Below are 27,426 nucleotides of genomic sequence, written 5' to 3' on the forward strand. Positions count from 1 at the left end.
TAAAGCGCCTGTCTAGTAAACAGGAGATCCTGAGTTCGAATCTCAGCAGCGCCTGTCTGCTTTTTTTTCGACCAATCTGTCTCCCCAATATTAAAACTTTGTACAAAGATTGCTGTTTCATGCTATTTAGAAGCACAGTCAGGCTTGAAATGTTGGCAAAGCATCCAAGAATTCTGGACTCCACTACCTTAGAGTCATATTGCCCAAGGTTGCGATGCCATCAGAAATAGCACATATTAGAATGAGCAATTCATATTTCCTGCTAAATTTTTTGTAAAAGAAGCAAAGATACGCCTGAACAGGGACTTGAACCCTGGACCCTCAGATTAAAAGTCTGATGCTCTACCGACTGAGCTATCCAGGCACAGGGATCACTGCCCATTTGAAACTTGATTTTCACTCTACAGCACCTCCATACATGGCTACCTCACTGGTCAATAAAGGAAATGAATTACTAGTGCATTACACACATTTTGACACTGGAGACATAACTTTTTTCAGTCATTCCGTTTCCAGATATAGAGATTTGCAGCATCTAGGACTTTAATGTTCACCCACTTACGGATTTGAATGTTTTGCCACATTCATGAGTGCAAACTTGCTCCCCAGTAAAGACGAACATGTGCTCCTCAATGCACACACTGGGCAATGCAGTCCACTCTAAATCGACGATTAATGACATGCTCGTTTTGTGCAATGGAGTTTCAGTCAATTGGAAAACATTTTGAAAAGTTATATTGCAACAGAAGCCCAGCCTTAAAAAAGTGGATTTCACTTCTAAATGATTACATGAGGAAGGAAAGGAGACCAGATGCAAAAAAGGTGCTGTGGCTTAGTTGGTTAAAGCGCCTGTCTAGTAAACAGGAGATCCTGAGTTCGAATCTCAGCAGCGCCTGTCTGCTTTTTTTTCGACCAATCTGTCTCCCCAATATTAAAACTTTGTACAAAGATTGCTGTTTCATGCTATTTAGAAGCACAGTCAGGCTTGAAATGTTGGCAAAGCATCCAAGAACTCTGGACTCCACTACCTTAGAGTCATATTGCCCAAGGTTGCGATGCCATCAGAAATAGCACATATTAGAATGAGCAATTCATATTTCCTGCTTAATTTTTTGTAAAAGAAGCAATGGTACGCCTGAACAGGGACTTGAACCCTGGACCCTCAGATTAAAAGTCTGATGCTCTACCGACTGAGCTATCCAGGCACAAGGATCACTGCCCATTTGAAACTTGATTTTCACTCTACAGCACCTCCATACATGGCTACCTCACTGGTCAATAAAGGAAATGAATTACTAGTGCATTACACACATTTTGACACTGGAGACATAACTTTTTTCAGTCATTCCGTATCCAGATATAGAGATTTGCAGCATCTAGGACTTTAATGTTCACCCACTTACGGATTTGAATGTTTTGGCACATTCATGAGTGAAAACTTGCTCCCCAGTAAAGGCGAACATGTGCTCCTCAATACACACACTGGGCAATGCAGTCCACTCTAAATCAACGATTAATGACATGCTCGTTTTGTGCAATGGAGTTTCAGTCAATTGGAAAACATTTTGTAAAGTTATATTGCAACAGAAGCCCAGCCTTAAAAAAAGTGGATTTCACTTCTAAATGATTACATGAGGAAGGAAAGGAGATCAGATGCAAAAGAGGTGCTGTGGCTTAGTTGGTTAAAGCGCCTGTCTAGTAAACAGGAGATCCTGAGTTCGAATCTCAGCAGCGCCTGTCTGCTTTTTTTTCGACCAATCTGTCTCCCCAATATTAAAACTTTGTACAAAGATTGTTATTTCATGCTATTTAGAAGCACAGTCAGGCTTGAAATGTTGGCAAAGCATCCAAGAACTCTGGACTCCACTACCTTAGAGTCATATTGCCCAAGGTTGCGATGCCATCAGAAATAGCACATATTAGAATGAGCAATTCATATTTCCTGCTTAATTTTTTGTAAAAGAAGCAAAGATACGCCTGAACAGGGACTTGAACCCTGGACCCTCAGATTAAAAGTCTGATGCTCTACCGACTGAGCTATCCAGGCACAAGGATCACTGCCCATTTGAAACTTGATTTTCACTCTACAGCACCTCCATACATGGCTACCTCACTGGTCAATAAAGGAAATGAATTACTAGTGCATTACACACATTTTGACACTGGAGACATAACTTTTTTCAGTCATTCCGTATCCAGATATAGAGATTTGCAGCATCTAGGACTTTAATGTTCACCCACTTATGGATTTGAATGTTTTGCCACATTCATGAGTGCAAACTTGCTCCCCAGTAAAGACGAACATGTGCTCCTCAATGCACACACTGGGCAATGCAGTCCACTCTAAATCGACGATTAATGACATGCTCGTTTTGTGCAATGGAGTTTCAGTCAATTGGAAAACATTTTGAAAAGTTATATTGCAACAGAAGCCCAGCGTTAAAAAAGTGGATTTCACTTCTAAATGATTACATGAGGAAGGAAAGGAGACCAGATGCAAAAAAGGTGCTGTGGCTTAGTTGGTTAAAGCGCCTGTCTAGTAAACAGGAGATCCTGAGTTCGAATCTCAGCAGCGCCTGTCTGCTTTTTTTTCGACCAATCTGTCTCCCCAATATTAAAACTTTGTACAAAGATTGTTATTTCATGCTATTTAGAAGCACAGTCAGGCTTGAAATGTTGGCAAAGCATCCAAGAATTCTGGACTCCACTACCTTAGAGTCATATTGCCCAAGGTTGCGATGCCATCAGAAATAGCACATATTAGAATGAGCAATTCATATTTCCTGCTAAATTTTTTGTAAAAGAAGCAAAGATACGCCTGAACAGGGACTTGAACCCTGGACCCTCAGATTAAAAGTCTGATGCTCTACCGACTGAGCTATCCAGGCACAAGGATCACTGCCCATTTGAAACTTGATTTTCACTCTACAGCACCTCCATACATGGCTACCTCACTGGTCAATAAAGGAAATGAATTACTAGTGCATTACACACATTTTGACACTGGAGACATAACTTTTTTCAGTCATTCCGTATCCAGATATAGAGATTTGCAGCATCTAGGACTTTAATGTTCACCCACTTACGGATTTGAATGTTTTGCCACATTCATGAGTGCAAACTTGCTCCCCAGTAAAGACGAACATGTGCTCCTCAATGCACACACTGGGCAATGCAGTCCACTCTAAATCGACGATTAATGACATGCTCGTTTTGTGCAATGGAGTTTCAGTCAATTGGAAAACATTTTGAAAAGTTATATTGCAACAGAAGCCCAGCCTTAAAAAAGTGGATTTCACTTCTAAATGATTACATGAGGAAGGAAAGGAGACCAGATGCAAAAAAGGTGCTGTGGCTTAGTTGGTTAAAGCGCCTGTCTAGTAAACAGGAGATCCTGAGTTTGAATCTCAGCAGCGCCTGTCTGCTTTTTTTTCGACCAATCTGTCTCCCCAATATTAAAACTTTGTACAAAGATTGCTGTTTCATGCTATTTAGAAGCACAGTCAGGCTTGAAATGTTGGCAAAGCATCCAAGAACTCTGGACTCCACTACCTTAGAGTCATATTGCCCAAGGTTGCGATGCCATCAGAAATAGCACATATTAGAATGAGCAATTCATATTTCCTGCTTAATTTTTTGTAAAAGAAGCAAAGGTACGCCTGAACAGGGACTTGAACCCTGGACCCTCAGATTAAAAGTCTGATGCCCTACCGACTGAGCTATCCAGGAAGATGGATCACTGCCATTTGAAACTTGATTTTCACTCTACAGCACCTCCATACATGGCTACCTCACTGGTCAATAAAGGAAATGAATTACTAGTGCATTACACACATTTTGACACTGGAGACATAACTTTTTTCAGTCATTCCGTATCCAGATATAGAGATTTGCAGCATCTAGGACTTTAATGTTCACCCACTTACGGATTTGAATGTTTTGCCACATTAATGAGTGCAAACTTGCTCCCCAGTAAAGACGAACATGTGCTCCTCAATGCACACACTGGGCAATGCAGTCCACTCTAAATCGACGATTAATGACATGCTCGTTTTGTGCAATGGAGTTTCAGTCAATTGGAAAACATTTTGAAAAGTTATATTGCAACAGAAGTCCAGCCTTAAAAAAGTGGATTTCACTTCTAAATGATTACATGAGGAAGGAAAGGAGACCAGATGCAAAAAAGGTGCTGTGGCTTAGTTGGTTAAAGCGCCTGTCTAGTAAACAGGAGATCCTGAGTTCGAATCTCAGCAGCGCCTGTCTGCTTTTTTTCGACCAATCTGTCTCCCCAATATTAAAACTTTGTACAAAGATTGCTATTTCATGCTATTTAGAAGCACAGTCAGGCTTGATATGTTGGCAAAGCATCCAAGAACTCTGGACTCCACTACCTTAGAGTCATATTGCCCAAGGTTGCGATGCCATCAGAAATAGCACATATTAGAATGAGCAATTCATATTTCCTGCTTAATTTTTTGTAAAAGAAGCAAAGGTACGCCTGAACAGGGACTTGAACCCTGGACCCTCAGATTAAAAGTCTGATGCTCTACCGACTGAGCTATCCAGGCAGATGGATCACTGCCATTTGAAACTTGATTTTCACTCTACAGCACCTCCATACATGGCTACCTCACTGGTCAATAAAGGAAATGAATTACTAGTGCATTACACACATTTTGACACTGGAGACATAACTTTTTTCAGTCATTCCGTATCCAGATATAGAGATTTGCAGCATCTAGGACTTTAATGTTCACCCACTTACGGATTTGAATGTTTTGCCACATTCATGAGTGCAAACTTGCTCCCCAGTAAAGACGAACATGTGCTCCTCAATGCACACACTGGGCAATGCAGTCCACTCTAAATCGACGATTAATGACATGCTCGTTTTGTGCAATGGAGTTTCAGTCAATTGGAAAACATTTTGAAAAGTTATATTGCAACAGAAGCCCAGCCTTAAAAAAGTGGATTTCACTTCTAAATGATTACATGAGGAAGGAAAGGAGACCAGATGTAAAAAAGGTGCTGTGGCTTAGTTGGTTAAAGCGCCTGTCTAGTAAACAGGAGATCCTGAGTTCGAATCTCAGCAGCGCCTGTCTGCTTTTTTTCGACCAATCTGTCTCCCCAATATTAAAACTTTGTACAAAGATTGCTATTTCATGCTATTTAGAAGCACAGTCAGGCTTGATATGTTGGCAAAGCATCCAAGAACTCTGGACTCCACTACCTTAGAGTCATATTGCCCAAGGTTGCGATGCCATCAGAAATAGCACATATTAGAATGAGCAATTCATATTTCCTGCTTAATTTTTTGTAAAAGAAGCAAAGGTACGCCTGAACAGGGACTTGAACCCTGGACCCTCAGATTAAAAGTCTGATGCTCTACCGACTGAGCTATCCAGGCACAGGGATCACTGCCCATTTGAAACTTGATGTTCACTCTACAGCACCTCCATACATGGCTACCTCACTGGTCAATAAAGGAAATGAATTACTAGTGCATTACACACATTTTGACACTGGAGACATAACTTTTTTCAGTCATTCCGTATCCAGATATAGAGATTTGCAGCATCTAGGACTTTAATGTTCACCCACTTACGGATTTGAATGTTTTGCCACATTCATGAGTGCAAACTTGCTCCCCAGTAAAGACGAACGTGTGCTCCTCAATGCACACACTGGGCAATGCAGTCCACTCTAAATCGACGATTAATGACATGCTCGTTTTGTGCAATGGAGTTTCAGTCAATTGGAAAACATTTTGAAAAGTTATATTGCAACAGACGCCCAGCCTTAAAAAAGTGGATTTCACTTCTGATTGATTACATGAGGAAGGAAAGGAGACCAGATGCAAAAAAGGTGCTGTGGCTTAGTTGGTTAAAGCGCCTGTCTAGTAAACAGGAGATCCTGAGTTTGAATCTCAGCAGCGCCTGTCTGCTTTTTTTTCGACCAATCTGTCTCCCCAATATTAAAACTTTGTACAAAGATTGCTATTTCATGCTATTCAGAAGCACAGTCAGGCTTGAAATGTTGGCAAAGCATCCAAGAACTCTGGACTCCACTACCTTAGAGTCATATTGCCCAAGGTTGCGATGCCATCAGAAATAGCACATATTAGAATGAGCAATTCATATTTCCTGCTAAATTTTTTGTAAAAGAAGCAAAGATACGCCTGAACAGGGACTTGAACCCTGGACCCTCAGATTAAAAGTCTGATGCTCTACCGACTGAGCTATCCAGGCACAGGGATCACTGCCCATTTGAAACTTGATTTTCACTCTACAGCACCTCCATACATGGCTACCTCACTGGTCAATAAAGGAAATGAATTACTAGTGCATTACACACATTTTGACACTGGAGACATAACTTTTTTCAGTCATTCCGTATCCAGATATAGAGATTTGCAGCATCTAGGACTTTAATGTTCACCCACTTACGGATTTGAATGTTTTGCCACATTCATGAGTGCAAACTTGCTCCCCAGTAAAGACGAACATGTGCTCCTCAATGCACACACTGGGCAATGCAGTCCACTCTAAATCGACGATTAATGACATGCTCGTTTTGTGCAATGGAGTTTCAGTCAATTGGAAAACATTTTGAAAAGTTATATTGCAACAGAAGCCCAGCCTTAAAAAAGTGGATTTCACTTCTAAATGATTACATGAGGAAGGAAAGGAGACCAGATGCAAAAAAGGTGCTGTGGCTTAGTTGGTTAAAGCGCCTGTCTAGTAAACAGGAGATCCTGAGTTCGAATCTCAGCAGCGCCTGTCTGCTTTTTTTTCGACCAATCTGTCTCCCCAATATTAAAACTTTGTACAAAGATTGCTGTTTCATGCTATTTAGAAGCACAGTCAGGCTTGAAATGTTGACAAAGCATCCAAGAACTCTGGACTCCACTACCTTAGAGTCATATTGCCCAAGGTTGCGATGCCATCAGAAATAGCACATATTAGAATGAGCAATTCATATTTCCTGCTTAATTTTTTGTAAAAGAAGCAAAGGTACGCCTGAACAGGGACTTGAACCCTGGACCCTCAGATTAAAAGTCTGATGCTCTACCGACTGAGCTATCCAGGCACAAAGATCACTGCCCATTTGAAACTTGATTTTCACTCTACAGCACCTCCATACATGGCTACCTCACTGGTCAATAAAGGAAATGAATTACTAGTGCATTACACACATTTTGACACTGGAGACATAACTTTTTTCAGTCATTCCGTATCCAGATATAGAGATTTGCAGCATCTAGGACTTTAATGTTCACCCACTAACGGATTTGAATGTTTTGCCACATTCATGAGTGCAAACTTGCTCCCCAGTAAAGACGAACATGTGCTCCTCAATGCACACACTGGGCAATGCAGTCCACTCTAAATCGACGATTAATGACATGCTCGTTTTGTGCAATGGAGTTTCAGTCAATTGGAAAACATTTTGAAAAGTTATATTGCAACAGAAGCCCAGCCTTAAAATAGTGGATTTCACTTCTAAATGATTACATGAGGAAGGAAAGGAGACCAGATGCAAAAAAGGTGCTGTGGCTTAGTTGGTTAAAGCGCCTGTCTAGTAAACAGGAGATCCTGAGTTCGAATCTCAGCAGCGCCTGTCTGCTTTTTTTTCGACCAATCTGTCTCCCCAATATTAAAACTTTGTACAAAGATTGCTATTTCATGCTATTTAGAAGCACAGTCAGGCTTGAAATGTTGGCAAAGCATCCAAGAACTCTGGACTCCACTACCTTAGAATCATATTGCCCAAGGTTGCGATGCCATCAGAAATAGCACATATTAGAATGAGCAATTCATATTTCCTGCTTAATTTTTTGTAAAAGAAGCAAAGGTACGCCTGAACAGGGACTTGAACCCTGGACCCTCAGATTAAAAGTCTGATGCTCTACCGACTGAGCTATCCAGGCACAAGGATCACTGCCCATTTGAAACTTGATTTTCACTCTACAGCACCTCCATACATGGCTACCTCACTGGTCAATAAAGGAAATGAATTACTAGTGCATTACACACATTTTGACACTGGAGACATAACTTTTTTCAGTCATTCCGTATCCAGATATAGAGATTTGCAGCATCTAGGACTTTAATGTTCACCCACTTACGGATTTGAATGTTTTGCCACATTCATGAGTGCAAACTTGCTCCCCAGTAAAGACGAACATGTGCTCCTCAATGCACACACTGGGCAATGCAGTCCACTCTAAATCGACGATTAATGACATGCTCGTTTTGTGCAATGGAGTTTCAGTCAATTGGAAAACATTTTGAAAAGTTATATTGCAACAGAAGCCCAGCCTTAAAAAAGTGGATTTCACTTCTAAATGATTACATGAGGAAGGAAAGGAGACCAGATGCAAAAAAGGTGCTGTGGCTTAGTTGGTTAAAGCGCCTGTCTAGTAAACAGGAGATCCTGAGTTCGAATCTCAGCAGCGCCTGTCTGCTTTTTTTTCGACCAATCTGTCTCCCCAATATTAAAACTTTGTACAAAGATTGCTGTTTCATGCTATTTAGAAGCACAGTCAGGCTTGAAATGTTGACAAAGCATCCAAGAACTCTGGACTCCACTACCTTAGAGTCATATTGCCCAAGGTTGCGATGCCATCAGAAATAGCACATATTAGAATGAGCAATTCATATTTCCTGCTTAATTTTTTGTAAAAGAAGCAAAGGTACGCCTGAACAGGGACTTGAACCCTGGACCCTCAGATTAAAAGTCTGATGCTCTACCGACTGAGCTATCCAGGCACAAAGATCACTGCCCATTTGAAACTTGATTTTCACTCTACAGCACCTCCATACATGGCTACCTCACTGGTCAATAAAGGAAATGAATTACTAGTGCATTACACACATTTTGACACTGGAGACATAACTTTTTTCAGTCATTCCGTATCCAGATATAGAGATTTGCAGCATCTAGGACTTTAATGTTCACCCACTAACGGATTTGAATGTTTTGCCACATTCATGAGTGCAAACTTGCTCCCCAGTAAAGACGAACATGTGCTCCTCAATGCACACACTGGGCAATGCAGTCCACTCTAAATCGACGATTAATGACATGCTCGTTTTGTGCAATGGAGTTTCAGTCAATTGGAAAACATTTTGAAAAGTTATATTGCAACAGAAGCCCAGCCTTAAAATAGTGGATTTCACTTCTAAATGATTACATGAGGAAGGAAAGGAGACCAGATGCAAAAAAGGTGCTGTGGCTTAGTTGGTTAAAGCGCCTGTCTAGTAAACAGGAGATCCTGAGTTCGAATCTCAGCAGCGCCTGTCTGCTTTTTTTTCGACCAATCTGTCTCCCCAATATTAAAACTTTGTACAAAGATTGCTATTTCATGCTATTTAGAAGCACAGTCAGGCTTGAAATGTTGGCAAAGCATCCAAGAACTCTGGACTCCACTACCTTAGAATCATATTGCCCAAGGTTGCGATGCCATCAGAAATAGCACATATTAGAATGAGCAATTCATATTTCCTGCTTAATTTTTTGTAAAAGAAGCAAAGGTACGCCTGAACAGGGACTTGAACCCTGGACCCTCAGATTAAAAGTCTGATGCTCTACCGACTGAGCTATCCAGGCACAAGGATCACTGCCCATTTGAAACTTGATTTTCACTCTACAGCACCTCCATACATGGCTACCTCACTGGTCAATAAAGGAAATGAATTACTAGTGCATTACACACATTTTGACACTGGAGACATAACTTTTTTCAGTCATTCCGTATCCAGATATAGAGATTTGCAGCATCTAGGACTTTAATGTTCACCCACTTACGGATTTGAATGTTTTGCCACATTCATGAGTGCAAAATTGCTCCCCAGTAAAGGCGAACATGTGCTCCTCAATACACACACTGGGCAATGAAGTCCACTCTAAATCAACGATTAATGACATGCTCGTTTTGTGCATTGGAGTTTCAGTCAATTGGAAAACATTTTGTAAAGTTATATTGCAACAGAAGCCCAGCCTTAAAAAAAGTGGATTTCACTTCTAAATGATTACATGAGGAAGGACAGGAGATCAGATGCCAAAGAGGTTTTGTGGCTTAGTTGGTTAAAGCGCCTGTCTAGTAAACTGGAGATCCTGAGTTTGAATCTCAGCAGCGCCTGTCTGCTTTTTTTTCGACCAATCTGTCTCCCCAATATTAAAACTTTGTACAAAGATTGTTATTTCATGCTATTTAGAAGCACAGTCAGGCTTGAAATGTTGGCAAAGCATCCAAGAATTCTGGACTCCACTACCTTAGAGTCATATTGCCCAAGGTTGCGATGCCATCAGAAATAGCACATATTAGAATGAGCAATTCATATTTCCTGCTAAATTTTTTGTAAAAGAAGCAAAGATACGCCTGAACAGGGACTTGAACCCTGGACCCTCAGATTAAAAGTCTGATGCTCTACCGACTGAGCTATCCAGGCACAGGGATCACTGCCCATTTGAAACTTGATTTTCACTCTACAGCACCTCCATACATGGCTACCTCACTGGTCAATAAAGGAAATGAATTACTAGTGCATTACACACATTTTGACACTGGAGACATAACTTTTTTCAGTCATTACGTATCCAGATATAGAGATTTGCAGCATCTAGGACTTTAATGTTCACCCACTTACGGATTTGAATGTTTTGCCACATTCATGAGTGCAAACTTGCTCCCCAGTAAAGACGAACATGTGCTCCTCAATGCACACACTGGGCAATGCAGTCCACTCTAAATCGACGATTAATGACATGCTCGTTTTGTGCAATGGAGTTTCAGTCAATTGGAAAACATTTTGAAAAGTTATATTGCAACAGAAGTCCAGCCTTAAAAAAGTGGATTTCACTTCTAAATGATTACATGAGGAAGGAAAGGAGACCAGATGCAAAAAAGGTGCTGTGGCTTAGTTGGTTAAAGCGCCTGTCTAGTAAACAGGAGATCCTGAGTTCGAATCTCAGCAGCGCCTGTCTGCTTTTTTTCGACCAATCTGTCTCCCCAATATTAAAACTTTGTACAAAGATTGCTATTTCATGCTATTTAGAAGCACAGTCAGGCTTGATATGTTGGCAAAGCATCCAAGAACTCTGGACTCCACTACCTTAGAGTCATATTGCCCAAGGTTGCGATGCCATCAGAAATAGCACATATTAGAATGAGCAATTCATATTTCCTGCTTAATTTTTTGTAAAAGAAGCAAAGGTACGCCTGAACAGGGACTTGAACCCTGGACCCTCAGATTAAAAGTCTGATGCTCTACCGACTGAGCTATCCAGGCAGATGGATCACTGCCATTTGAAACTTGATTTTCACTCTACAGCACCTCCATACATGGCTACCTCACTGGTCAATAAAGGAAATGAATTACTAGTGCATTACACACATTTTGACACTGGAGACATAACTTTTTTCAGTCATTCCGTATCCAGATATAGAGATTTGCAGCATCTAGGACTTTAATGTTCACCCACTTACGGATTTGAATGTTTTGCCACATTCATGAGTGCAAAATTGCTCCCCAGTAAAGGCGAACATGTGCTCCTCAATGCACACACTGGGCAATGCAGTCCACTCTAAATCGACGATTAATGACATGCTCGTTTTGTGCAATGGAGTTTCAGTCAATTGGAAAACATTTTGTAAAGTTATATTGCAACAGAAGCCCAGCCTTAAAAAAAGTGGATTTCACTTCTAAATGATTACATGAGGAAGGACAGGAGATCAGATGCAAAAGAGGTGCTGTGGCTTAGTTGGTTAAAGCGCCTGTCTAGTAAACTGGAGATCCTGAGTTCGAATCTCAGCAGCGCCTGTCTGCTTTTTTTTCGACCAATCTGTCTCCCCAATATTAAAACTTTGTACAAAGATTGTTATTTCATGCTATTTAGAAGCACAGTCAGGCTTGAAATGTTGGCAAAGCATCCAAGAATTCTGGACTCCACTACCTTAGAGTCATATTGCCCAAGGTTGCGATGCCATCAGAAATAGCACATATTAGAATGAGCAATTCATATTTCCTGCTAAATTTTTTGTAAAAGAAGCAAAGATACGCCTGAACAGGGACTTGAACCCTGGACCCTCAGATTAAAAGTCTGATGCTCTACCGACTGAGCTATCCAGGCACGGGGATCACTGCCCATTTGAAACTTGATTTTCACTCTACAGCACCTCCATACATGGCTACCTCACTGGTCAATAAAGGAAATGAATTACTAGTGCATTACACACATTTTGACACTGGAGACATAACTTTTTTCAGTCATTCCGTATCCAGATATAGAGATTTGCAGCATCTAGGACTTTAATGTTCACCCACTTACGGATTTGAATGTTTTGCCACATTAATGAGTGCAAACTTGCTCCCCAGTAAAGACGAACATGTGCTCCTCAATGCACACACTGGGCAATGCAGTCCACTCTAAATCGACGATTAATGACATGCTCGTTTTGTGCAATGGAGTTTCAGTCAATTGGAAAACATTTTGAAAAGTTATATTGCAACAGAAGCCCAGCCTTAAAAAAGTGGATTTCACTTCTAAATGATTACATGAGGAAGGAAAGGAGACCAGATGCAAAAAAGGTGCTGTGGCTTAGTTGGTTAAAGCGCCTGTCTAGTAAACAGGAGATCCTGAGTTCGAATCTCAGCAGCGCCTGTCTGCTTTTTTTCGACCAATCTGTCTCCCCAATATTAAAACTTTGTACAAAGATTGCTATTTCATGCTATTTAGAAGCACAGTCAGGCTTGATATGTTGGCAAAGCATCCAAGAACTCTGGACTCCACTACCTTAGAGTCATATTGCCCAAGGTTGCGATGCCATCAGAAATAGCACATATTAGAATGAGCAATTCATATTTCCTGCTTAATTTTTTGTAAAAGAAGCAAAGGTACGCCTGAACAGGGACTTGAACCCTGGACCCTCAGATTAAAAGTCTGATGCTCTACCGACTGAGCTATCCAGGCACAGGGATCACTGCCCATTTGAAACTTGATTTTCACTCTACAGCACCTCCATACATGGCTACCTCACTGGTCAATAAAGGAAATGAATTACTAGTGCATTACACACATTTTGACACTGGAGACATAACTTTTTTCAGTCATTCCGTATCCAGATATAGAGATTTGCAGCATCTAGGACTTTAATGTTCACCCACTTACGGATTTGAATGTTTTGCCACATTCATGAGTGCAAACTTGCTCCCCAGTAAAGACGAACATGTGCTCCTCAATGCACACACTGGGCAATGCAGTCCACTCTAAATCGACGATTAATGACATGCTCGTTTTGTGCAATGGAGTTTCAGTCAATTGGAAAACATTTTGAAAAGTTATATTGCAACAGAAGCCCAGCCTTAAAAAAGTGGATTTCACTTCTGATTGATTACATGAGGAAGGAAAGGAGACCAGATGCAAAAAAGGTGCTGTGGCTTAGTTGGTTAAAGCGCCTGTCTAGTAAACAGGAGATCCTGAGTTCGAATCTCAGCAGCGCCTGTCTGCTTTTTTTTCGACCAATCTGTCTCCCCAATATTAAAACTTTGTACAAAGATTGCTGTTTCATGCTATTTAGAAGCACAGTCAGGCTTGAAATGTTGGCAAAGCATCCAAGAACTCTGGACTCCACTACCTTAGAGTCATATTGCCCAAGGTTGCGATGCCATCAGAAATAGCACATATTAGAATGAGCAATTCATATTTCCTGCTAAATTTTTTGTAAAAGAAGCAAAGATACGCCTGAACAGGGACTTGAACCCTGGACCCTCAGATTAAAAGTCTGATGCTCTACCGACTGAGCTATCCAGGCACAGGGATCACTGCCCATTTGAAACTTGATTTTCACTCTACAGCACCTCCATACATGGCTACCTCACTGGTCAATAAAGGAAATGAATTACTAGTGCATTGCACACATTTTGACACTGGAGACATAACTTTTTTCAGTCATTCCGTATCCAGATATAGAGATTTGCAGCATCTAGGACTTTAATGTTCACCCACTTACGGATTTGAATGTTTTGCCACATTCATGAGTGCAAAATTGCTCCCCAGTAAAGGCGAACATGTGCTCCTCAATACACACACTGGGCAATGCAGTCCACTCTAAATCAACGATTAATGACATGCTCGTTTTGTGCAATGGAGTTTCAGTCAATTGGAAAACATTTTGTAAAGTTATATTGCAACAGAAGCCCAGCCTTAAAAAAAGTGGATTTCACTTCTAAATGATTACATGAGGAAGGAAAGGAGATCAGATGCAAAAGAGGTGCTGTGGCTTAGTTGGTTAAAGCGCCTGTCTAGTAAACAGGAGATCCTGAGTTCGAATCTCAACAGCCCCTCTCTGCTTTTTTTTCGACCAATCTGTCTCCCCAATATTAAAACTTTGTACAAAGATTGTTATTTCATGCTATTTAGAAGCACAGTCAGGCTTGAAATGTTGGCAAAGCATCCAAGAATTCTGGACTCCACTACCTTAGAGTCATATTGCCCAAGGTTGCGATGCCATCAGAAATAGCACATATTAGAATGAGCAATTCATATTTCCTGCTAAATTTTTTGTAAAAGTAGCAAAGATACGCCTGAACAGGGACTTGAACCCTGGACCCTCAGATTAAAAGTCTGATGCTCTACCGACTGAGCTATCCAGGCACAGGGATCACTGCCCATTTGAAACTTGATTTTCACTCTACAGCACCTCCATACATGGCTACCTCACTGGTCAATAAAGGAAATGAATTACTAGTGCATTACACACATTTTGACACTGGAGACATAACTTTTTTCAGTCATTCCGTATCCAGATATAGAGATTTGCAGCATCTAGGACTTTAATGTTCACCCACTTACGGATTTGAATGTTTTGCCACATTCATGAGTGCAAACTTGCTCCCCAGTAAAGACGAACATGTGCTCCTCAATGCACACACTGGGCAATGCAGTCCACTCTAAATCGACGATTAATGACATGCTCGTTTTGTGCAATGGAGTTTCAGTCAATTGGAAAACATTTTGAAAAGTTATATTGCAACAGAAGCCCAGCCTTAAAAAAGTGGATTTCACTTCTAAATGATTACATGAGGAAGGAAAGGAGACCAGATGCAAAAAGGGTGCTGTGGCTTAGTTGGTTAAAGCGCCTGTCTAGTAAACAGGAGATCCTGAGTTCGAATCTCAGCAGCGCCTGTCTGCTTTTTTTTCGACCAATCTGTCTCCCCAATATTAAAACTTTGTACAAAGATTGCTGTTTCATGCTATTTAGAAGCACTGTCAGGCTTGAAATGTTGGCAAAGCATCCAAGAACTCTGGACTCCACTACCTTAGAGTCATATTGCCCAAGGTTGCGATGCCATCAGAAATAGCACATATTAGAATGAGCAATTCATATTTCCTGCTTAATTTTTTGTAAAAGAAGCAATGGTACGCCTGAACAGGGACTTGAACCCTGGACCCTCAGATTAAAAGTCTGATGCTCTACCGACTGAGCTATCCAGGCACAAGGATCACTGCCCATTTGAAACTTGATTTTCACTCTACAGCACCTCCATACATGGCTACCTCACTGGTCAATAAAGGAAATGAATTACTAGTGCATTACACACATTTTGACACTGGAGACATAACTTTTTTCAGTCATTCCGTATCCAGATATAGAGATTTGCAGCATCTAGGACTTTAATGTTCACCCACTTACGGATTTGAATGTTTTGCCACATTCATGAGTGCAAAATTGCTCCCCAGTAAAGGCGAACATGTGCTCCTCAATACACACACTGGGCAATGCAGTCCACTCTAAATCAACGATTAATGACATGCTCGTTTTGTGCAATGGAGTTTCAGTCAATTGGAAAACATTTTGTAAAGTTATATTGCAACAGAAGCCCAGCCTTAAAAAAAGTGGATTTCACTTCTAAATGATTACATGAGGAAGGACAGGAGATCAGATGCAAAAGAGGTGCTGTGGCTTAGTTGGTTAAAGCGCCTGTCTAGTAAACTGGAGATCCTGAGTTCGAATCTCAGCAGCGCCTGTCTGCTTTTTTTTTGACCAATCTGTCTCCCCAATATTAAAACTTTGTACAAAGATTATTTCATGCTATTTAGAAGCATAGTCAGGCTTGAAATGTTGGCAAAGCATCCAAGAATTCTGGACTCCACTACCTTAGAGTCATATTGCCCAAGGTTGCGATGCCATCAGAAATAGCACATATTAGAATGAGCAATTCATATTTCCTGCTAAATTTTTTGTAAAAGAAGCAAAGATACGCCTGAACAGGGACTTGAACCCTGGACCCTCAGATTAAAAGTCTGATGCTCTACCGACTGAGCTATCCAGGCACAGGGATCACTGCCCATTTGAAACTTGATTTTCACTCTACAGCACCTCCATACATGGCTACCTCACTGGTCAATAAAGGAAATGAATTACTAGTGCATTACACACATTTTGACACTGGAGACATAACTTTTTTCAGTCATTCCGTATCCAGATATAGAGATTTGCAGCATCTAGGACTTTAATGTTCACCCACTTACGGATTTGAATGTTTTGCCACATTCATGAGTGCAAACTTGCTCCCCAGTAAAGACGAACATGTGCTCCTCAATGCACACACTGGGCAATGCAGTCCACTCTAAATCGACGATTAATGACATGCTCGTTTTGTGCAATGGAGTTTCAGTCAATTGGAAAACATTTTGAAAAGTTATATTGCAACAGAAGCCCAGCCTTAAAAAAGTGGATTTCGCTTCTAAATGATTACATGAGGAACGAAAGGAGACCAGATGCAAAAAAGGTGCTGTGGCTTAGTTGGTTAAAGCGCCTGTCTAGTAAACAGGAGATCCTGAGTTCGAATCTCAGCAGCGCCTGTCTGCTTTTTTTTCGACCAATCTGTCTCCCCAATATTAAAACTTTGTACAAAGATTGCTGTTTCATGCTATTTAGAAGCACAGTCAGGCTTGAAATGTTGACAAAGCATCCAAGAACTCTGGACTCCACTACCTTAGAGTCATATTGCCCAAGGTTGCGATGCCATCAGAAATAGCACATATTAGAATGAGCAATTCATATTTCCTGCTTAATTTTTTGTAAAAGAAGCAAAGGTACACCTGAACAGGGACTTGAACCCTGGACCCTCAGATTAAAAGTCTGATGCTCTACCGACTGAGCTATCCAGGCACAAGGATCACTGCCCATTTGAAACTTGATTTTCACTCTACAGCACCTCCATACATGGCTACCTCACTGGTCAATAAAGGAAATGAATTACTAGTGCATTACACACATTTTGACACTGGAGACATAACTTTTTTCAGTCATTCCGTATCCAGATATAGAGATTTGCAGCATCTAGGACTTTAATGTTCACCCACTAACGGATTTGAATGTTTTGCCACATTCATGAGTGCAAACTTGCTCCCCAGTAAAGACGAACATGTGCTCCTCAATGCACACACTGGGCAATGCAGTCCACTCTAAATCGACGATTAATGACATGCTCGTTTTGTGCAATGGAGTTTCAGTCAATTGGAAAACATTTTGAAAAGTTATATTGCAACAGAAGCCCAGCCTTAAAAAAGTGGATTTCACTTCTAAATGATTACATGAGGAAGGAAAGGAGACCAGATGCAAAAAAGGTGCTGTGGCTTAGTTGGTTAAAGCGCCTGTCTAGTAAACAGGAGATCCTGAGTTCGAATCTCAGCAGCGCCTGTCTGCTTTTTTTTCGACCAATCTGTCTCCCCAATATTAAAACTTTGTACAAAGATTGCTATTTCATGCTATTTAGAAGCACAGTCAGGCTTGAAATGTTGGCAAAGCATCCAAGAACTCTGGACTCCACTACCTTAGAATCATATTGCCCAAGGTTGCGATGCCATCAGAAATAGCACATATTAGAATGAGCAATTCATATTTCCTGCTTAATTTTTTGTAAAAGAAGCAAAGGTACGCCTGAACAGGGACTTGAACCCTGGACCCTCAGATTAAAAGTCTGATGCTCTACCGACTGAGCTATCCAGGCACAAAGATCACTGCCCATTTGAAACTTGATTTTCACTCTACAGCACCTCCATACATGGCTACCTCACTGGTCAATAAAGGAAATGAATTACTAGTGCATTACACACATTTTGACACTGGAGACATAACTTTTTTCAGTCATTCCGTATCCAGATATAGAGATTTGCAGCATCTAGGACTTTAATGTTCACCCACTTACGGATTTGAATGTTTTGCCACATTCATGAGTGCAAAATTGCTCCCCAGTAAAGGCGAACATGTGCTCCTCAATACACACACTGGGCAATGAAGTCCACTCTAAATCAACGATTAATGACATGCTCGTTTTGTGCATTGGAGTTTCAGTCAATTGGAAAACATTTTGTAAAGTTATATTGCAACAGAAGCCCAGCCTTAAAAAAAGTGGATTTCACTTCTAAATGATTACATGAGGAAGGACAGGAGATCAGATGCCAAAGAGGTTTTGTGGCTTAGTTGGTTAAAGCGCCTGTCTAGTAAACTGGAGATCCTGAGTTTGAATCTCAGCAGCGCCTGTCTGCTTTTTTTTCGACCAATCTGTCTCCCCAATATTAAAACTTTGTACAAAGATTGTTATTTCATGCTATTTAGAAGCACAGTCAGGCTTGAAATGTTGGCAAAGCATCCAAGAATTCTGGACTCCACTACCTTAGAGTCATATTGCCCAAGGTTGCGATGCCATCAGAAATAGCACATATTAGAATGAGCAATTCATATTTCCTGCTAAATTTTTTGTAAAAGAAGCAAAGATACGCCTGAACAGGGACTTGAACCCTGGACCCTCAGATTAAAAGTCTGATGCTCTACCGACTGAGCTATCCAGGCACAGGGATCACTGCCCATTTGAAACTTGATTTTCACTCTACAGCACCTCCATACATGGCTACCTCACTGGTCAATAAAGGAAATGAATTACTAGTGCATTACACACATTTTGACACTGGAGACATAACTTTTTTCAGTCATTCCGTATCCAGATATAGAGATTTGCAGCATCTAGGACTTTAATGTTCACCCACTTACGGATTTGAATGTTTTGCCACATTCATGAGTGCAAACTTGCTCCCCAGTAAAGACGAACATGTGCTCCTCAATGCACACACTGGGCAATGCAGTCCACTCTAAATCGACGATTAATGACATGCTCGTTTTGTGCAATGGAGTTTCAGTCAATTGGAAAACATTTTGAAAAGTTATATTGCAACAGAAGCCCAGCCTTAAAAAAGTGGATTTCACTTCTAAATGATTACATGAGGAAGGAAAGGAGACCAGATGCAAAAAAGGTGCTGTGGCTTAGTTGGTTAAAGCGCCTGTCTAGTAAACAGGAGATCCTGAGTTCGAATCTCAGCAGCGCCTGTCTGCTTTTTTTTCGACCAATCTGTCTCCCCAATATTAAAACTTTGTACAAAGATTGCTATTTCATGCTATTTAGAAGCACAGTCAGGCTTGAAATGTTGGCAAAGCATCCAAGAACTCTGGACTCCACTACCTTAGAATCATATTGCCCAAGGTTGCGATGCCATCAGAAATAGCACATATTAGAATGAGCAATTCATATTTCCTGCTTAATTTTTTGTAAAAGAAGCAAAGGTACGCCTGAACAGGGACTTGAACCCTGGACCCTCAGATTAAAAGTCTGATGCTCTACCGACTGAGCTATCCAGGCACAAGGATCACTGCCCATTTGAAACTTGATTTTCACTCTACAGCACCTCCATACATGGCTACCTCACTGGTCAATAAAGGAAATGAATTACTAGTGCATTACACACATTTTGACACTGGAGACATAACTTTTTTCAGTCATTCCGTATCCAGATATAGAGATTTGCAGCATCTAGGACTTTAATGTTCACCCACTTACGGATTTGAATGTTTTGCCACATTCATGAGTGCAAAATTGCTCCCCAGTAAAGGCGAACATGTGCTCCTCAATACACACACTGGGCAATGCAGTCCACTCTAAATCAACGATTAATGACATGCTCGTTTTGTGCAATGGAGTTTCAGTCAATTGGAAAACATTTTGTAAAGTTATATTGCAACAGAAGCCCAGCCTTAAAAAAAGTGGATTTCACTTCTAAATGATTACATGAGGAAGGACAGGAGATCAGATGCAAAAGAGGTGCTGTGGCTTAGTTGGTTAAAGCGCCTGTCTAGTAAACTGGAGATCCTGAGTTCGAATCTCAGCAGCGCCTGTCTGCTTTTTTTTTGACCAATCTGTCTCCCCAATATTAAAACTTTGTACAAAGATTATTTCATGCTATTTAGAAGCATAGTCAGGCTTGAAATGTTGGCAAAGCATCCAAGAATTCTGGACTCCACTACCTTAGAGTCATATTGCCCAAGGTTGCGATGCCATCAGAAATAGCACATATTAGAATGAGCAATTCATATTTCCTGCTAAATTTTTTGTAAAAGAAGCAAAGATACGCCTGAACAGGGACTTGAACCCTGGACCCTCAGATTAAAAGTCTGATGCTCTACCGACTGAGCTATCCAGGCACAGGGATCACTGCCCATTTGAAACTTGATTTTCACTCTACAGCACCTCCATACATGGCTACCTCACTGGTCAATAAAGGAAATGAATTACTAGTGCATTACACACATTTTGACACTGGAGACATAACTTTTTTCAGTCATTCCGTATCCAGATATAGAGATTTGCAGCATCTAGGACTTTAATGTTCACCCACTTACGGATTTGAATGTTTTGCCACATTCATGAGTGCAAACTTGCTCCCCAGTAAAGACGAACATGTGCTCCTCAATGCACACACTGGGCAATGCAGTCCACTCTAAATCGACGATTAATGACATGCTCGTTTTGTGCAATGGAGTTTCAGTCAATTGGAAAACATTTTGAAAAGTTATATTGCAACAGAAGCCCAGCCTTAAAAAAGTGGATTTCGCTTCTAAATGATTACATGAGGAAGGAAAGGAGACCAGATGCAAAAAAGGTGCTGTGGCTTAGTTGGTTAAAGCGCCTGTCTAGTAAACAGGAGATCCTGAGTTCGAATCTCAGCAGCGCCTGTCTGCTTTTTTTTCGACCAATCTGTCTCCCCAATATTAAAACTTTGTACAAAGATTGCTGTTTCATGCTATTTAGAAGCACAGTCAGGCTTGAAATGTTGACAAAGCATCCAAGAACTCTGGACTCCACTACCTTAGAGTCATATTGCCCAAGGTTGCGATGCCATCAGAAATAGCACATATTAGAATGAGCAATTCATATTTCCTGCTTAATTTTTTGTAAAAGAAGCAAAGGTACGCCTGAACAGGGACTTGAACCCTGGACCCTCAGATTAAAAGTCTGATGCTCTACCGACTGAGCTATCCAGGCACAAGGATCACTGCCCATTTGAAACTTGATTTTCACTCTACAGCACCTCCATACATGGCTACCTCACTGGTCAATAAAGGAAATGAATTACTAGTGCATTACACACATTTTGACACTGGAGACATAACTTTTTTCAGTCATTCCGTATCCAGATATAGAGATTTGCAGCATCTAGGACTTTAATGTTCACCCACTAACGGATTTGAATGTTTTGCCACATTCATGAGTGCAAACTTGCTCCCCAGTAAAGACGAACATGTGCTCCTCAATGCACACACTGGGCAATGCAGTCCACTCTAAATCGACGATTAATGACATGCTCGTTTTGTGCAATGGAGTTTCAGTCAATTGGAAAACATTTTGAAAAGTTATATTGCAACAGAAGCCCAGCCTTAAAAAAGTGGATTTCACTTCTAAATGATTACATGAGGAAGGAAAGGAGACCAGATGCAAAAAAGGTGCTGTGGCTTAGTTGGTTAAAGCGCCTGTCTAGTAAACAGGAGATCCTGAGTTCGAATCTCAGCAGCGCCTGTCTGCTTTTTTTTCGACCAATCTGTCTCCCCAATATTAAAACTTTGTACAAAGATTGCTATTTCATGCTATTTAGAAGCACAGTCAGGCTTGAAATGTTGGCAAAGCATCCAAGAACTCTGGACTCCACTACCTTAGAATCATATTGCCCAAGGTTGCGATGCCATCAGAAATAGCACATATTAGAATGAGCAATTCATATTTCCTGCTTAATTTTTTGTAAAAGAAGCAAAGGTACGCCTGAACAGGGACTTGAACCCTGGACCCTCAGATTAAAAGTCTGATGCTCTACCGACTGAGCTATCCAGGCACAAAGATCACTGCCCATTTGAAACTTGATTTTCACTCTACAGCACCTCCATACATGGCTACCTCACTGGTCAATAAAGGAAATGAATTACTAGTGCATTACACACATTTTGACACTGGAGACATAACTTTTTTCAGTCATTCCGTATCCAGATATAGAGATTTGCAGCATCTAGGACTTTAATGTTCACCCACTTACGGATTTGAATGTTTTGCCACATTCATGAGTGCAAAATTGCTCCCCAGTAAAGGCGAACATGTGCTCCTCAATACACACACTGGGCAATGAAGTCCACTCTAAATCAACGATTAATGACATGCTCGTTTTGTGCATTGGAGTTTCAGTCAATTGGAAAACATTTTGTAAAGTTATATTGCAACAGAAGCCCAGCCTTAAAAAAAGTGGATTTCACTTCTAAATGATTACATGAGGAAGGACAGGAGATCAGATGCCAAAGAGGTTTTGTGGCTTAGTTGGTTAAAGCGCCTGTCTAGTAAACTGGAGATCCTGAGTTTGAATCTCAGCAGCGCCTGTCTGCTTTTTTTTCGACCAATCTGTCTCCCCAATATTAAAACTTTGTACAAAGATTGTTATTTCATGCTATTTAGAAGCACAGTCAGGCTTGAAATGTTGGCAAAGCATCCAAGAATTCTGGACTCCACTACCTTAGAGTCATATTGCCCAAGGTTGCGATGCCATCAGAAATAGCACATATTAGAATGAGCAATTCATATTTCCTGCTAAATTTTTTGTAAAAGAAGCAAAGATACGCCTGAACAGGGACTTGAACCCTGGACCCTCAGATTAAAAGTCTGATGCTCTACCGACTGAGCTATCCAGGCACAGGGATCACTGCCCATTTGAAACTTGATTTTCACTCTACAGCACCTCCATACATGGCTACCTCACTGGTCAATAAAGGAAATGAATTACTAGTGCATTACACACATTTTGACACTGGAGACATAACTTTTTTCAGTCATTACGTATCCAGATATAGAGATTTGCAGCATCTAGGACTTTAATGTTCACCCACTTACGGATTTGAATGTTTTGCCACATTCATGAGTGCAAACTTGCTCCCCAGTAAAGACGAACATGTGCTCCTCAATGCACACACTGGGCAATGCAGTCCACTCTAAATCGACGATTAATGACATGCTCGTTTTGTGCAATGGAGTTTCAGTCAATTGGAAAACATTTTGAAAAGTTATATTGCAACAGAAGTCCAGCCTTAAAAAAGTGGATTTCACTTCTAAATGATTACATGAGGAAGGAAAGGAGACCAGATGCAAAAAAGGTGCTGTGGCTTAGTTGGTTAAAGCGCCTGTCTAGTAAACAGGAGATCCTGAGTTCGAATCTCAGCAGCGCCTGTCTGCTTTTTTTCGACCAATCTGTCTCCCCAATATTAAAACTTTGTACAAAGATTGCTATTTCATGCTATTTAGAAGCACAGTCAGGCTTGATATGTTGGCAAAGCATCCAAGAACTCTGGACTCCACTACCTTAGAGTCATATTGCCCAAGGTTGCGATGCCATCAGAAATAGCACATATTAGAATGAGCAATTCATATTTCCTGCTTAATTTTTTGTAAAAGAAGCAAAGGTACGCCTGAACAGGGACTTGAACCCTGGACCCTCAGATTAAAAGTCTGATGCTCTACCGACTGAGCTATCCAGGCAGATGGATCACTGCCATTTGAAACTTGATTTTCACTCTACAGCACCTCCATACATGGCTACCTCACTGGTCAATAAAGGAAATGAATTACTAGTGCATTACACACATTTTGACACTGGAGACATAACTTTTTTCAGTCATTCCGTATCCAGATATAGAGATTTGCAGCATCTAGGACTTTAATGTTCACCCACTTACGGATTTGAATGTTTTGCCACATTCATGAGTGCAAAATTGCTCCCCAGTAAAGGCGAACATGTGCTCCTCAATGCACACACTGGGCAATGCAGTCCACTCTAAATCGACGATTAATGACATGCTCGTTTTGTGCAATGGAGTTTCAGTCAATTGGAAAACATTTTGTAAAGTTATATTGCAACAGAAGCCCAGCCTTAAAAAAAGTGGATTTCACTTCTAAATGATTACATGAGGAAGGACAGGAGATCAGATGCAAAAGAGGTGCTGTGGCTTAGTTGGTTAAAGCGCCTGTCTAGTAAACTGGAGATCCTGAGTTCGAATCTCAGCAGCGCCTGTCTGCTTTTTTTTCGACCAATCTGTCTCCCCAATATTAAAACTTTGTACAAAGATTGTTATTTCATGCTATTTAGAAGCACAGTCAGGCTTGAAATGTTGGCAAAGCATCCAAGAATTCTGGACTCCACTACCTTAGAGTCATATTGCCCAAGGTTGCGATGCCATCAGAAATAGCACATATTAGAATGAGCAATTCATATTTCCTGCTAAATTTTTTGTAAAAGAAGCAAAGATACGCCTGAACAGGGACTTGAACCCTGGACCCTCAGATTAAAAGTCTGATGCTCTACCGACTGAGCTATCCAGGCACGGGGATCACTGCCCATTTGAAACTTGATTTTCACTCTACAGCACCTCCATACATGGCTACCTCACTGGTCAATAAAGGAAATGAATTACTAGTGCATTACACACATTTTGACACTGGAGACATAACTTTTTTCAGTCATTCCGTATCCAGATATAGAGATTTGCAGCATCTAGGACTTTAATGTTCACCCACTTACGGATTTGAATGTTTTGCCACATTAATGAGTGCAAACTTGCTCCCCAGTAAAGACGAACATGTGCTCCTCAATGCACACACTGGGCAATGCAGTCCACTCTAAATCGACGATTAATGACATGCTCGTTTTGTGCAATGGAGTTTCAGTCAATTGGAAAACATTTTGAAAAGTTATATTGCAACAGAAGCCCAGCCTTAAAAAAGTGGATTTCACTTCTAAATGATTACATGAGGAAGGAAAGGAGACCAGATGCAAAAAAGGTGCTGTGGCTTAGTTGGTTAAAGCGCCTGTCTAGTAAACAGGAGATCCTGAGTTCGAATCTCAGCAGCGCCTGTCTGCTTTTTTTCGACCAATCTGTCTCCCCAATATTAAAACTTTGTACAAAGATTGCTATTTCATGCTATTTAGAAGCACAGTCAGGCTTGATATGTTGGCAAAGCATCCAAGAACTCTGGACTCCACTACCTTAGAGTCATATTGCCCAAGGTTGCGATGCCATCAGAAATAGCACATATTAGAATGAGCAATTCATATTTCCTGCTTAATTTTTTGTAAAAGAAGCAAAGGTACGCCTGAACAGGGACTTGAACCCTGGACCCTCAGATTAAAAGTCTGATGCTCTACCGACTGAGCTATCCAGGCACAGGGATCACTGCCCATTTGAAACTTGATTTTCACTCTACAGCACCTCCATACATGGCTACCTCACTGGTCAATAAAGGAAATGAATTACTAGTGCATTACACACATTTTGACACTGGAGACATAACTTTTTTCAGTCATTCCGTATCCAGATATAGAGATTTGCAGCATCTAGGACTTTAATGTTCACCCACTTACGGATTTGAATGTTTTGCCACATTCATGAGTGCAAACTTGCTCCCCAGTAAAGACGAACATGTGCTCCTCAATGCACACACTGGGCAATGCAGTCCACTCTAAATCGACGATTAATGACATGCTCGTTTTGTGCAATGGAGTTTCAGTCAATTGGAAAACATTTTGAAAAGTTATATTGCAACAGAAGCCCAGCCTTAAAAAAGTGGATTTCACTTCTGATTGATTACATGAGGAAGGAAAGGAGACCAGATGCAAAAAAGGTGCTGTGGCTTAGTTGGTTAAAGCGCCTGTCTAGTAAACAGGAGATCCTGAGTTCGAATCTCAGCAGCGCCTGTCTGCTTTTTTTTCGACCAATCTGTCTCCCCAATATTAAAACTTTGTACAAAGATTGCTGTTTCATGCTATTTAGAAGCACAGTCAGGCTTGAAATGTTGGCAAAGCATCCAAGAACTCTGGACTCCACTACCTTAGAGTCATATTGCCCAAGGTTGCGATGCCATCAGAAATAGCACATATTAGAATGAGCAATTCATATTTCCTGCTAAATTTTTTGTAAAAGAAGCAAAGATACGCCTGAACAGGGACTTGAACCCTGGACCCTCAGATTAAAAGTCTGATGCTCTACCGACTGAGCTATCCAGGCACAGGGATCACTGCCCATTTGAAACTTGATTTTCACTCTACAGCACCTCCATACATGGCTACCTCACTGGTCAATAAAGGAAATGAATTACTAGTGCATTGCACACATTTTGACACTGGAGACATAACTTTTTTCAGTCATTCCGTATCCAGATATAGAGATTTGCAGCATCTAGGACTTTAATGTTCACCCACTTACGGATTTGAATGTTTTGCCACATTCATGAGTGCAAAATTGCTCCCCAGTAAAGGCGAACATGTGCTCCTCAATACACACACTGGGCAATGCAGTCCACTCTAAATCAACGATTAATGACATGCTCGTTTTGTGCAATGGAGTTTCAGTCAATTGGAAAACATTTTGTAAAGTTATATTGCAACAGAAGCCCAGCCTTAAAAAAAGTGGATTTCACTTCTAAATGATTACATGAGGAAGGAAAGGAGATCAGATGCAAAAGAGGTGCTGTGGCTTAGTTGGTTAAAGCGCCTGTCTAGTAAACAGGAGATCCTGAGTTCGAATCTCAACAGCCCCTCTCTGCTTTTTTTTCGACCAATCTGTCTCCCCAATATTAAAACTTTGTACAAAGATTGTTATTTCATGCTATTTAGAAGCACAGTCAGGCTTGAAATGTTGGCAAAGCATCCAAGAATTCTGGACTCCACTACCTTAGAGTCATATTGCCCAAGGTTGCGATGCCATCAGAAATAGCACATATTAGAATGAGCAATTCATATTTCCTGCTAAATTTTTTGTAAAAGTAGCAAAGATACGCCTGAACAGGGACTTGAACCCTGGACCCTCAGATTAAAAGTCTGATGCTCTACCGACTGAGCTATCCAGGCACAGGGATCACTGCCTATTTGAAACTTGATTTTCACTCTACAGCACCTCCATACATGGCTACCTCACTGGTCAATAAAGGAAATGAATTACTAGTGCATTACACACATTTTGACACTGGAGACATAACTTTTTTCAGTCATTCCGTATCCAGATAT

General features: G+C 40.8%; 31 non-coding genes across 31 annotated transcripts; all 31 read right to left on the reverse strand.

Moving 5' to 3' along the window:
* Positions 1 to 291: 291 nt before the first annotated feature.
* On the reverse strand, positions 292 to 364 carry TRNAK-UUU (transfer RNA lysine (anticodon UUU)). The gene has a single exon. It is a non-coding gene; the product is annotated as a tRNA-Lys (tRNA).
* A 768-nt stretch (positions 365 to 1,132) lies between these two features.
* TRNAK-UUU (transfer RNA lysine (anticodon UUU)) lies at positions 1,133 to 1,205 on the reverse strand. The gene has a single exon. It is a non-coding gene; the product is annotated as a tRNA-Lys (tRNA).
* Positions 1,206 to 1,974: 769 nt separating this feature from the next.
* TRNAK-UUU (transfer RNA lysine (anticodon UUU)) lies at positions 1,975 to 2,047 on the reverse strand. Its single transcript has one exon. It is a non-coding gene; the product is annotated as a tRNA-Lys (tRNA).
* A 768-nt stretch (positions 2,048 to 2,815) lies between these two features.
* TRNAK-UUU (transfer RNA lysine (anticodon UUU)) lies at positions 2,816 to 2,888 on the reverse strand. The gene has a single exon. It is a non-coding gene; the product is annotated as a tRNA-Lys (tRNA).
* Positions 2,889 to 4,495: 1,607 nt separating this feature from the next.
* Positions 4,496 to 4,568, reverse strand: TRNAK-UUU (transfer RNA lysine (anticodon UUU)). The gene has a single exon. It is a non-coding gene; the product is annotated as a tRNA-Lys (tRNA).
* A 766-nt stretch (positions 4,569 to 5,334) lies between these two features.
* TRNAK-UUU (transfer RNA lysine (anticodon UUU)) lies at positions 5,335 to 5,407 on the reverse strand. Its single transcript has one exon. It is a non-coding gene; the product is annotated as a tRNA-Lys (tRNA).
* A 768-nt stretch (positions 5,408 to 6,175) lies between these two features.
* Positions 6,176 to 6,248, reverse strand: TRNAK-UUU (transfer RNA lysine (anticodon UUU)). The gene has a single exon. It is a non-coding gene; the product is annotated as a tRNA-Lys (tRNA).
* Positions 6,249 to 7,016: 768 nt separating this feature from the next.
* Positions 7,017 to 7,089, reverse strand: TRNAK-UUU (transfer RNA lysine (anticodon UUU)). Its single transcript has one exon. It is a non-coding gene; the product is annotated as a tRNA-Lys (tRNA).
* A 768-nt stretch (positions 7,090 to 7,857) lies between these two features.
* TRNAK-UUU (transfer RNA lysine (anticodon UUU)) lies at positions 7,858 to 7,930 on the reverse strand. Its single transcript has one exon. It is a non-coding gene; the product is annotated as a tRNA-Lys (tRNA).
* A 768-nt stretch (positions 7,931 to 8,698) lies between these two features.
* TRNAK-UUU (transfer RNA lysine (anticodon UUU)) lies at positions 8,699 to 8,771 on the reverse strand. Its single transcript has one exon. It is a non-coding gene; the product is annotated as a tRNA-Lys (tRNA).
* A 768-nt stretch (positions 8,772 to 9,539) lies between these two features.
* Positions 9,540 to 9,612, reverse strand: TRNAK-UUU (transfer RNA lysine (anticodon UUU)). Its single transcript has one exon. It is a non-coding gene; the product is annotated as a tRNA-Lys (tRNA).
* Positions 9,613 to 10,381: 769 nt separating this feature from the next.
* Positions 10,382 to 10,454, reverse strand: TRNAK-UUU (transfer RNA lysine (anticodon UUU)). Its single transcript has one exon. It is a non-coding gene; the product is annotated as a tRNA-Lys (tRNA).
* A 767-nt stretch (positions 10,455 to 11,221) lies between these two features.
* Positions 11,222 to 11,294, reverse strand: TRNAK-UUU (transfer RNA lysine (anticodon UUU)). The gene has a single exon. It is a non-coding gene; the product is annotated as a tRNA-Lys (tRNA).
* Positions 11,295 to 12,062: 768 nt separating this feature from the next.
* TRNAK-UUU (transfer RNA lysine (anticodon UUU)) lies at positions 12,063 to 12,135 on the reverse strand. Its single transcript has one exon. It is a non-coding gene; the product is annotated as a tRNA-Lys (tRNA).
* A 767-nt stretch (positions 12,136 to 12,902) lies between these two features.
* Positions 12,903 to 12,975, reverse strand: TRNAK-UUU (transfer RNA lysine (anticodon UUU)). The gene has a single exon. It is a non-coding gene; the product is annotated as a tRNA-Lys (tRNA).
* Positions 12,976 to 13,743: 768 nt separating this feature from the next.
* Positions 13,744 to 13,816, reverse strand: TRNAK-UUU (transfer RNA lysine (anticodon UUU)). Its single transcript has one exon. It is a non-coding gene; the product is annotated as a tRNA-Lys (tRNA).
* Positions 13,817 to 14,585: 769 nt separating this feature from the next.
* On the reverse strand, positions 14,586 to 14,658 carry TRNAK-UUU (transfer RNA lysine (anticodon UUU)). The gene has a single exon. It is a non-coding gene; the product is annotated as a tRNA-Lys (tRNA).
* Positions 14,659 to 15,426: 768 nt separating this feature from the next.
* On the reverse strand, positions 15,427 to 15,499 carry TRNAK-UUU (transfer RNA lysine (anticodon UUU)). The gene has a single exon. It is a non-coding gene; the product is annotated as a tRNA-Lys (tRNA).
* Positions 15,500 to 16,265: 766 nt separating this feature from the next.
* TRNAK-UUU (transfer RNA lysine (anticodon UUU)) lies at positions 16,266 to 16,338 on the reverse strand. Its single transcript has one exon. It is a non-coding gene; the product is annotated as a tRNA-Lys (tRNA).
* A 1,609-nt stretch (positions 16,339 to 17,947) lies between these two features.
* Positions 17,948 to 18,020, reverse strand: TRNAK-UUU (transfer RNA lysine (anticodon UUU)). Its single transcript has one exon. It is a non-coding gene; the product is annotated as a tRNA-Lys (tRNA).
* Positions 18,021 to 18,789: 769 nt separating this feature from the next.
* Positions 18,790 to 18,862, reverse strand: TRNAK-UUU (transfer RNA lysine (anticodon UUU)). Its single transcript has one exon. It is a non-coding gene; the product is annotated as a tRNA-Lys (tRNA).
* Positions 18,863 to 19,630: 768 nt separating this feature from the next.
* Positions 19,631 to 19,703, reverse strand: TRNAK-UUU (transfer RNA lysine (anticodon UUU)). Its single transcript has one exon. It is a non-coding gene; the product is annotated as a tRNA-Lys (tRNA).
* A 766-nt stretch (positions 19,704 to 20,469) lies between these two features.
* TRNAK-UUU (transfer RNA lysine (anticodon UUU)) lies at positions 20,470 to 20,542 on the reverse strand. Its single transcript has one exon. It is a non-coding gene; the product is annotated as a tRNA-Lys (tRNA).
* Positions 20,543 to 21,310: 768 nt separating this feature from the next.
* On the reverse strand, positions 21,311 to 21,383 carry TRNAK-UUU (transfer RNA lysine (anticodon UUU)). Its single transcript has one exon. It is a non-coding gene; the product is annotated as a tRNA-Lys (tRNA).
* A 768-nt stretch (positions 21,384 to 22,151) lies between these two features.
* TRNAK-UUU (transfer RNA lysine (anticodon UUU)) lies at positions 22,152 to 22,224 on the reverse strand. The gene has a single exon. It is a non-coding gene; the product is annotated as a tRNA-Lys (tRNA).
* A 769-nt stretch (positions 22,225 to 22,993) lies between these two features.
* TRNAK-UUU (transfer RNA lysine (anticodon UUU)) lies at positions 22,994 to 23,066 on the reverse strand. Its single transcript has one exon. It is a non-coding gene; the product is annotated as a tRNA-Lys (tRNA).
* A 767-nt stretch (positions 23,067 to 23,833) lies between these two features.
* On the reverse strand, positions 23,834 to 23,906 carry TRNAK-UUU (transfer RNA lysine (anticodon UUU)). The gene has a single exon. It is a non-coding gene; the product is annotated as a tRNA-Lys (tRNA).
* A 768-nt stretch (positions 23,907 to 24,674) lies between these two features.
* TRNAK-UUU (transfer RNA lysine (anticodon UUU)) lies at positions 24,675 to 24,747 on the reverse strand. Its single transcript has one exon. It is a non-coding gene; the product is annotated as a tRNA-Lys (tRNA).
* A 767-nt stretch (positions 24,748 to 25,514) lies between these two features.
* Positions 25,515 to 25,587, reverse strand: TRNAK-UUU (transfer RNA lysine (anticodon UUU)). Its single transcript has one exon. It is a non-coding gene; the product is annotated as a tRNA-Lys (tRNA).
* Positions 25,588 to 26,355: 768 nt separating this feature from the next.
* On the reverse strand, positions 26,356 to 26,428 carry TRNAK-UUU (transfer RNA lysine (anticodon UUU)). Its single transcript has one exon. It is a non-coding gene; the product is annotated as a tRNA-Lys (tRNA).
* A 769-nt stretch (positions 26,429 to 27,197) lies between these two features.
* On the reverse strand, positions 27,198 to 27,270 carry TRNAK-UUU (transfer RNA lysine (anticodon UUU)). The gene has a single exon. It is a non-coding gene; the product is annotated as a tRNA-Lys (tRNA).
* Positions 27,271 to 27,426: the final 156 nt, after the last annotated feature.

This window comes from Ambystoma mexicanum, unplaced genomic scaffold, assembly GCF_040938575.1.
Source record: "Ambystoma mexicanum isolate Mex_15411 unplaced genomic scaffold, UKY_AmexF1_1 Mex_scaf1, whole genome shotgun sequence".
Taxonomy (NCBI): Eukaryota; Metazoa; Chordata; class Amphibia; order Caudata; family Ambystomatidae; genus Ambystoma; species Ambystoma mexicanum.